Below are 10,056 nucleotides of genomic sequence, written 5' to 3' on the forward strand. Positions count from 1 at the left end.
TTGGCAAACATTATGAGAATGTTACTTTTGAATGTTTTCTCAACCATGTGAAACTACTAAGTAGTAACGTTTATAAAACATTAAATGAACGTCCAATTAAAATGTAAAAAAAAAAAAACGTTCCATAAACAATGTATAGATAATGTTTTTGTGCTAACGTTTAGGGAATGTTACTAAAGACCAGATAACTTTAAACAAACCTTCAATTAGTGTTACTGGAAGAACGTTTGTTCATAACTTTGAGAGAACCTTGCCAGAACGTTTCCTGTTAGCAAGTGTGTGTGATGCATCACAGTGTAACATTGTTACATCATTTTCATTATAATTAACAGATTTTTTTTTTTTAATTGAGTTGTTTAAACAGCCAGCTCATGATAGTTTCTACTCATTTAAATCATATTTTGATTAACATTCACTAATGTTCAATGGTTCTATTGACAAAAAATAAACTGTTCTGATGTAATATCATGTAACTCTACTAACTAAACGAATGTCTCAGAGACTAAGAGAAGGAAAACTTGAATAATCATCATCAAATCAAATGAAAAAAAAAGAGCCAAATCACAGCTTAAAGTTAATTTTGCAACCCTTTTTGCATATTTTGCATAACTGGACATACACTACAGTTTAAAAGTTTGGATTCAGTAAGTTTTGTTTTTGTTTTTTTGTTTCTAAAGAAAGGAATACTTTTATTCATCAAGGACACATTAAATTGATCAAAAGTGACAGTAAAAACATTTATAATGTTACAAAACATTCCTATTTCAAATAAATGCTGTTCTTTTGAACTTTCTATTCAGCTGTGAATCCTGAAAAATAAAATGTATTGTTCATCAGCATATTCGTCAGCACAACTGTTTTCAACATTGATAATAATCAGAAATGTTTCTCGAGCAGCAAATCATCATATTAGAATGATTTCTGAAGATCATGTGACACTGAAGACTGGCCTAATGATGCTGGAAATACAGCTTTGATCACAGGAATAAATTACATTTAAACAGATATTCACATAGAAAACAGTTAATTTAATTTGTAATAATATTTCACAATTTTTACTGTATTTTTGATCAAATAAAAGCAGCCTTGATATATAAGAGACTTCCTTCAAAAAAAAACCTTTGAATGGTAGTGCATTTAGAAAAATAACATTGTCTTCATCCATCATAAATTGATTAAAATGTGAAAACTGCATGATTTTGAGCGTAACCTGTTTGGAAACAATCATCATTTTTATGGTTTCATTTTGTGCTGCAGAAATTACACTTTTTATTAAATGCTTCGCTTGAAAAGTGTGCTGCAAAGTAATGCATGGACATTTAGACATTTTTAAGTGTCCAAATACTTTTGGGTGTCACTGTATGTGTATTTGAGAAAGAAAACAGAACTCCATGAACTATCAATAATGCTCACGCTGGGTGGTGAAATCATGCTGCGGATATTTGAGTGTGAATCAGCGTCAGCGTCATGTCGAGGGTGTTGAATCTGTCCAGGACATCAGCAGGCTTCACAGAGCAGAGACTGAAACTAGGCATTTCTTTGCCAAGGTTCAATATACTCTAAACCCAAATGGGCGAAGATGTCCTCTTCCGTGTTAGCAGGCAAGAAGGTATTCTGGAGAGAGACAGAGAGGGAAGGGTGAGCTCGTATGATTGAATGGACGAATGACGAATGATTCAACAGAGAGGCTGTGAGAGGATGAAGAATTACAGCAGCCATGTTATTGCACATTTAAAGGTCAGTGCATGTGATTGTTTCAGATTGCTGAATCCTCTGTGTTTACACTGAGTCTCACAGATGATTGTCTCTGAATGTTCTCTAAAGCAGAGCGTCTCTGAAGGGTCAGAAACAAACAACGGGTCACGGATGGCAAGCAAAACGATGCAGAATGCCAAGAATAAAACGCAATCAACCATGCAACTGTGCATAGTTAAGATGGGAAAATAAATACAATTATCAACTATTAAAAAGCAGGGGAAAATGCCCGTTTTGATGTCAAAGGTCATTATTTTGGTGCACTGAAAAAATACTGTAAAATATACTTAATTATTCTATTGAAAGTTGTAGAATTTAGATTTTGCAAGTAAATTTCACACATGGATTAAAGGTAGGGTGGGCAATTTCGGAGGTCACGCAGAGGTATGCAAATACATAGATTGACAGGCAAGTAGGACAGCCTATCGTAAGCCTCGGACCGAGGGATATGGTTGGATGAACATTTTATGGTCCTATGGAATAAATATATTTAGAGCACTTAACTTAGTGATTGCTATGGGGATGTGAAGAGACTTTCAACCAGCATAACAAAACATGTTTTTGAACCACATCACCAACCCTGCCTTTAAATAACTTTATTTTGCCATGGAATAATAAATAAATAATTAAATAAATAAAAAAGTGTAATTGCAACTTTTTTTTTAAATTGACACATTTTTCCCCCCTCAGAATTCTGAGTTTATATCTCACAATTCTGGCCTTTTTTCTTAGACTGAAAACAACTGGTGTAGAAACAATTGTCACTCAGATATCGCTAGTAAATTTCACAAACAATTACAAAAAAATATTTGCATGTAAAATATATTCTAATAATCTTTGATTTATTTACAACTTCAAAAAAATAATTTCACAGTTTTGAACTGCGGGGAAAGAAGTCAGAATTGGAGAAAAACTGTTGGTGTTTACAACAAATTACACCAAACAGCATTCACACGAATGAACACTGTATTTTATTTATTTATTTATTGGTAAATAAAGTTGTAAAAAAATTATGAATAAAAATAAATAAATGGAGTATGTTTTTCAAGTAAACATTTTTTTGTAAAATTTCTGAACATTCAAAACATCCAGTTATTTAAAACTTTTATAAATGTTTTTTTTTCTGGGTTATGCAAGCATTAAGGAAACATTCCATTTTATCATTTTGCAAACATTATGGAAGCGTTCTCAGAATGCTCTGGCAAGGTGCTCTCAAAATTATGAACATTCCTTCAGTAACATTAATAGATCGTTCTTTCAAAGTAAAAACATTCTTAAAACGTTAGCACAAAACCAATTTAAACATCAGTCATGCAACGTGTTTCTGAAACGTTTTAGGTGGACATTCATCTAAGATGGTTTAGAAAACATTCAAAAGTAGCATTCACATAATGTTTGCAAAATAATAAAACGGAACTAAGAAAAAACGTTTTTTAAACATTTTTTAAATAGTTTTGAACATTCAGAGAATATTTAGAAATGTTTTGCAACAAGTACCTACATTTAAAAAATGTATAAATTATGTATAACTTAATTATAAATTATGTTTTTGGGCTAACATTCTGAGAATGTTACAACTTTGAACAAAAATTCCATTAATGTTACTGGAAGGACGTTTGTTCATAAAGTTGAGAGAACCTTGCGAAAAATTCTGAGAACGTTTACATGCACAAGCTCTTACTGACTTTCCATCATTCACCTCAGCCTGCGTGTCACATATGATGACTGTAGAGCGCACCGGATCCGTGCGGTGCATTAACAAACCCTCCTGACCTTGCCACGGACGGTGTGAGGGCACAAAGTCATTCTAGATGTCATCAGTGATGAGCGAGGGAGAAGGTGCGCCTGTGATCAGGGCGTGATTTCATGAGACGGTAAATATCTCAGCTGGAGAGGCCAGTCTGACTCACCGCGGCAGAGGAAAGGAGGCTGTGAGCTCCACACGTCCTGCCTGGAAGTGCTAAACTGGAACTAACTTGTCAGAATGAGGCAGAGGGAACAGAAAGCATGTGAACACATTTAGCAGAAGCTACAGGCAGCTGCACAAACCAGGTGGAAAGACGAGCTCTGGCTATAAGGTTCAAATTCACACATCATTATTTGCAGTGCAAATGAGGGAAGGTGGAGCCAGAGAGTCATGTGACTTGTACAATGGAAATCTTACACTATATAGTAAACAACAAGATTTCTGTACTTTCTGTACTAAATGTGAGTGGTGTTTGCCCATGCAAAACAATGCTTGAGATTGAGTTATTTTAGTACATCAAGTTATTATTATTTTTTTTTTAAGTATGTTTTTTTTTAAACCATTTTACTTTTAGTTTCAGTGTTATTTCACTATAATAATGACAGTAGTTTGGTTAAACACTACTAACAACACTTATTTAGACTAACACACACTGTGCAACAACAAACACGGCAAACAAAAGTATATTTTACAGTGCCTTGCGAATGTATTCATACCCCTTCATTTTTTTTACATTTTGTTTTGTTGCTGCCTTATGTTAAACTGCTTTAAATTAGTTTTCCACAACAATCTACACACCATACACAATAACTGTCAAGCAAAAAAACAGGTTTTTAACATCTTTGCAAATTTATTAAAAATAAAAAACTAAAATGATTCCATTGCATAAGTATTCATACCCTTATCTGAGGCAGTTGATATTTAGCTCAGGAGCATTCATATTGCTTGTAGATGTTACTACACTTCAAGTGAAGTTAACCTGTGGCAAATTCAATTGAATGGGTATGATTTGGAAAGGCACACACGTCTTAATAAAAGGTCTAACAGCTGATAATGCATATCAGAGCAAAAACCAAGCCCTGAGGTCAAAAGAACTGCATGTAGAGCTCAGAAACAGGTTTGCATCAAGCCACACATCTGTGGAAGAGTTCAGAAAAAAATTCTGCTTCATTGAAGGGTCACAGAAGCATGTAGTCTCTGTTACCCTTAATGGAAGAAGTTTGAAACAACCAGGACTCGTCCTAGAGCTGGCCTCCTGGCCAAACTGAGCAACTGATGGAGAAGGGCTTTGGTTTTGGTGCACTGAAAAAATACTGTAAAATATACTTAATTATTCTATTGAAAGTTGTAGAATTTAGATTTTGCAAGTAAATTTCACACATGGATTAAAGGTAGGGTGGGCAATTTCGGAGGTCACGCAGAGGTATGCAAATACATAGATTGACAGGCAAGTAGGACAGCCTATCGTAAGCCTCGGACCGAGGGATATGGTTGGATGAACATTTTATGGTCCTATGGAATAAATATATTTAGAGCACTTAACTTAGTGATTGCTATGGGGATGTGAAGAGACTTTCAACCAGCATAACAAAACATGTTTTTGAACCACATCACCAACCCTGCCTTTAAATAACTTTATTTTGTCATGGAATAATAAATAAATAATTAAATAAATAAAAAAGTGTAATTGCAACTTTTTTTTTAAATTGACACATTTTTCCCCCCTCAGAATTCTGAGTTTATATCTCACAATTCTGGCCTTTTTTCTTAGACTGAAAACAACTGGTGTAGAAACAATTGTCACTCAGATATCGCTAGTAAATTTCACAAACAATTACAAAAAAATATTTGCATGTAAAATATACTCTAATAATCTTTGATTTATTTACAACTTCAAAAAAATAATTTCACAGTTTTGAACTGCGGGGAAAGAAGTCAGAATTGGAGAAAAACTGTTGGTGTTTACAACAAATTACACCAAACAGCATTCACACGAATGAACACTGTATTTTATTTATTTATTTATTGGTAAATAAAGTTGTAAAAAAATTATGAATAAAAATAAATAAATGGAGTATGTTTTTCAAGTAAAAATTTTTTTGTAAAATTTCTGAACATTCAAAACATCCAGTTATTTAAAACTTTTATAAATGTTTTTTTTTCTGGGTTATGCAAGCATTAAGGAAACATTCCATTTTATCATTTTGCAAACATTATGGAAGCGTTCTCAGAATGCTCTGGCAAGGTGCTCTCAAAATTATGAACATTCCTTCAGTAACATTAATAGATCGTTCTTTCAAAGTAAAAACATTCTTAAAACGTTAGCACAAAACCAATTTAAACATCAGTCATGCAACGTGTTTCTGAAACGTTTTAGGTGGACATTCATCTAAGATGGTTTAGAAAACATTCAAAAGTAGCATTCACATAATGTTTGCAAAATAATAAAACGGAACTAAGAAAAAACGTTTTTTAAACATTTTTAAAATAGTTTTGAACATTCAGAGAATATTTAGAAATGTTTTGCAACAAGTACCTACATTTAAAAAATGTATAAATTATGTATAACTTAATTATAAATTATGTTTTTGGGCTAACATTCTGAGAATGTTACAACTTTGAACAAAAATTCCATTAATGTTACTGGAAGGACGTTTGTTCATAAAGTTGAGAGAACCTTGCGAAAAATTCTGAGAACGTTTACATGCACAAGCTCTTACTGACTTTCCATCATTCACCTCAGCCTGCGTGTCACATATGATGACTGTAGAGCGCACCGGATCCGTGCGGTGCATTAACAAACCCTCCTGACCTTGCCACGGACGGTGTGAGGGCACAAAGTCATTCTAGATGTCATCAGTGATGAGCGAGGGAGAAGGTGCGCCTGTGATCAGGGCGTGATTTCATGAGACGGTAAATATCTCAGCTGGAGAGGCCAGTCTGACTCACCGCGGCAGAGGAAAGGAGGCTGTGAGCTCCACACGTCCTGCCTGGAAGTGCTAAACTGGAACTAACTTGTCAGAATGAGGCAGAGGGAACAGAAAGCATGTGAACACATTTAGCAGAAGCTACAGGCAGCTGCACAAACCAGGTGGAAAGACGAGCTCTGGCTATAAGGTTCAAATTCACACATCATTATTTGCAGTGCAAATGAGGGAAGGTGGAGCCAGAGAGTCATGTGACTTGTACAATGGAAATCTTACACTATATAGTAAACAACAAGATTTCTGTACTTTCTGTACTAAATGTGAGTGGTGTTTGCCCATGCAAAACAATGCTTGAGATTGAGTTATTTTAGTACATCAAGTTATTATTATTTTTTTTTTAAGTATGTTTTTTTTTAAACCATTTTACTTTTAGTTTCAGTGTTATTTCACTATAATAATGACGGTAGTTTGGTTAAACACTACTAACAACACTTATTTAGACTAACACACACTGTGCAACAACAAACACGGCACACAAAAGTATATTTTACAGTGCCTTGCGAATGTATTCATACCCCTTCATTTTTTTTACATTTTGTTTTGTTGCTGCCTTATGTTAAACTGCTTTAAATTAGTTTTCCACAACAATCTACACACCATACACAATAACTGTCAAGCAAAAAAACAGGTTTTTAACATCTTTGCAAATTTATTAAAAATAAAAAACTAAAATGATTCAATTGCATGTGCCTTGCGAAAGTATTCATACCCCTTAATTTTTTTTCACGTTTTGTTAAGTTGCTGCCTTATGCAAATCTGCTTTAAATTACTTTTTTTCCCACATCAATCTACATGCCATACACCATAATGTTAAAGCAAAAAAACAGATTTTTAATATCTTTGCAAATTTATTAAAAATAAAAAACTTAAATTATTCCATTGCATAAGTGTTCATACTGTAGCCTTATCTGGGACAGTTGACATTTAGCTCATGAGCATTCATATTGCTTGTAGATGTTACTACAAAAAAAAAAAATAAAAATTTATAAATAAATCTGCTTCACTGAGGGGGCACAGAAGTATGTAGTCTCTGTTACCATTAATGGAAGAAGTTTGAAACAACCAGGACTCTTCCTAGAACTGGCCTCCTGGTCAAACTGAGCAATTGATGGAGAAGGGCTTTGGTTAGAGTGGTGACCAACAAGCTGATGGTCACTCTAGTTGAGCTCCATGATCATATGTGGAGATAGGAGAAATCTACAGAAGGACAAACATTGCTGCAACACTCCACCAATCCAGTCTTTATGGCGGTGTGGCCAGACTCAATCCTCTCTTCAGTTAAGGCACATGAAAACACACTTGGAATTTACAAAAAAGGAGCTAAAGGACCCTCAGACTCAAAGAAACGATATTATCTGGTCTGATGAAGCTCAATACCAAGCATCATGTTTGAAGGAAACCAGCTCCGCTCATCACCTGCAGAGTACCATCCCAAAAGTAAAGTGTGCTGGTAGCAGTGATTTGCTGCTCAATAAACATTTCTGATTATTAGCAATGTTGAAAACAGTTGTGCTGCACAACATTTTAGAGGAAACGGTGATACATTTAATTTTTTTTCAGGATTCACAGATGAACAGAAAGTTCAGAAGAACAGCATTTATTTGAAATAGAAATCTCTTGTGACATTATACATGTCTGTCTCTTTTGATCAATTTAATGCGTCCTGTGCTGAAAACATTATTAATTTCCTTCCAAAAAAAGAAAAGAAAACTGAGTCTGTTTCTGTAACTGTGAGAGCATCACTAACACATGACATATCCAAACTTTGCAAACTGGTTTTGGCAAGCATAAATCTGCATTTTCTAAAGCAACAAAATTGTGCACTCCATTCGACCGTTTTTGATGAAATCTGGCAGCGTTTGTATAAAAAAGCACTGGACGGCTCAAATCTCACATGATCCCACACGCCAAACTAAGCCCGTTCCCTACAATCCCCACATTCCCTCAGATACTCCATACGGGACGACGTAACTCGCGTTACTTGTAATATATTATCCCCAACACTGGTTCTAGAGAGCGTCAAATGTTTATATTTACAGCGTGTTTTGCAGCGTTGAGCAATGTAACCAATCGCAGACATATCTGTTGATTTTCTGAAGTTAGAATCCACTCACCGCTCAAAATGCTGAGTTTTTGTCCCATGCTGAGCTCTGCACGCTCACGAATCCTCTCATTAAAAGTGTAGCTACGATGTAAATAAGAGATTCATTGTGCAGTGTTTGAGCATCACTGATTAACGGGACGTCGTGAGATCGCGATGAACTGAAGTGAGTGCCAGCTTTCCTACGCGCGCCGGAACGAACTGCCTCGCACTCGAATAAATGCACCAATGCGATGACTGGAGATTTTCGCTAAATAATAGATTACAAACACTACTGCATGACTTCAGAACACTTGGAATCCTTTTTGTACAAAGACTGAAGAAGATTTTAAATCACTAAATGGATAAGTGCATGCATTTTTATTTTATTTATTTATTTATTTTTGATAATGTTGTCTGTTGTGATCCGAAAAAGTAAGGGAATATGGCTTTAGAACAGCATCAGGTTGACTAATTTACTGAATTTATCCAATAGACAATTGTGAAGCGGTAAATAAACTATATATCGTTCTTTCAGCCAGTAAGGCCTTTAAAACTTCTAACTTATTCAGAGCTTTCAAACCAGGCTTTAAGTCAGCATTTCGTGTCGAAACTCTCAATTTGAACTGAAGTTCTGTAGCAAACACGACGCAGAACTGCAACTGAAATTAGAATGTAAGTTCAAATGAAATTCAAAATTCAAAAAAGAATGAAATATATAATGTTTCAACTACTAAAGCACATTCTGCAGCGTGTTTGCTTTTAAAATGTAGCAAACTAATGATTCCTTTGAGACCGTTCTGATAAATAAATCAAAAATCCATTGTGCAATTAATGATTAAAGAGATATTTCACTGAAAAATAAAAATGATAATTTACTCACCCTCGTGTTGCCCAAAACATAAGACTCTTTCTTCTGTCAAACACAAAAGCTGATATTGTGAAAACGTTGGGAACCAAACAACTTGACAAAAAAAAAAAAACAATTCTCTTATTGTGTTACAAAGCAAGTTTGGAACGTCATGAAGGTGAGCAAATAATGACAGAATTAATATTTTTGGCTACTGAGTTTATAATAGCCAAAATAAATGGCTTAAATAAATCATACATAAGCCAAATATTATATGAGACAAAATAACTGGCTTAATAAATGGTGCTTTAATAACATTAAAAATATTAAAGGCAGACTATTGGCTATTGTTTTTGTTTAGCATATTTGTAATAAATATAATAAATTCCCTACGATTCCCAAATCTACACAAGACTGTCTCTTGCTGCATGAATGGAGATTTTTCACTTTTTTTTGTGCTGCCATCACACTGAGAGAAAGCGTGAGTGTGTGTGTGAGTGAGTGTGTCAGTGTGTGTGTGTGTGCGTGCGTGCGTGCTTGAGCGCTGTGTGTGTGTGTGTGAGTGAGTGTGTGTGGGTGTGTGTGTGTGTGTGCGTGAGCGCTGTGTGTGTGTGTGTGTGTGAGTGAGTGAGTGAGT

The 10,056-nt window shown here is 34.8% G+C and overlaps 1 long non-coding RNA gene across 1 annotated transcript in view; it reads right to left on the bottom strand.

Annotated features, from left to right (window-relative positions):
* Positions 1-1,358: 1,358 nt before the first annotated feature.
* The window catches only part of LOC107686533 (uncharacterized), a 61,524-nt gene continuing 52,826 nt past the window's right edge, over positions 1,359-10,056 (bottom strand). Inside the window, exon 3 of the long non-coding RNA XR_001634049.1 lies at positions 1,359-1,614. This is a non-coding gene — a long non-coding RNA (uncharacterized LOC107686533). The remainder of the gene's footprint in view (positions 1,615-10,056) is intronic.

This window comes from Sinocyclocheilus anshuiensis, unplaced genomic scaffold (assembly GCF_001515605.1).
Source record: "Sinocyclocheilus anshuiensis isolate Anshui unplaced genomic scaffold, SAMN03320099.WGS_v1.1 scaffold1459, whole genome shotgun sequence".
Taxonomy (NCBI): Eukaryota; Metazoa; Chordata; class Actinopteri; order Cypriniformes; family Cyprinidae; genus Sinocyclocheilus; species Sinocyclocheilus anshuiensis.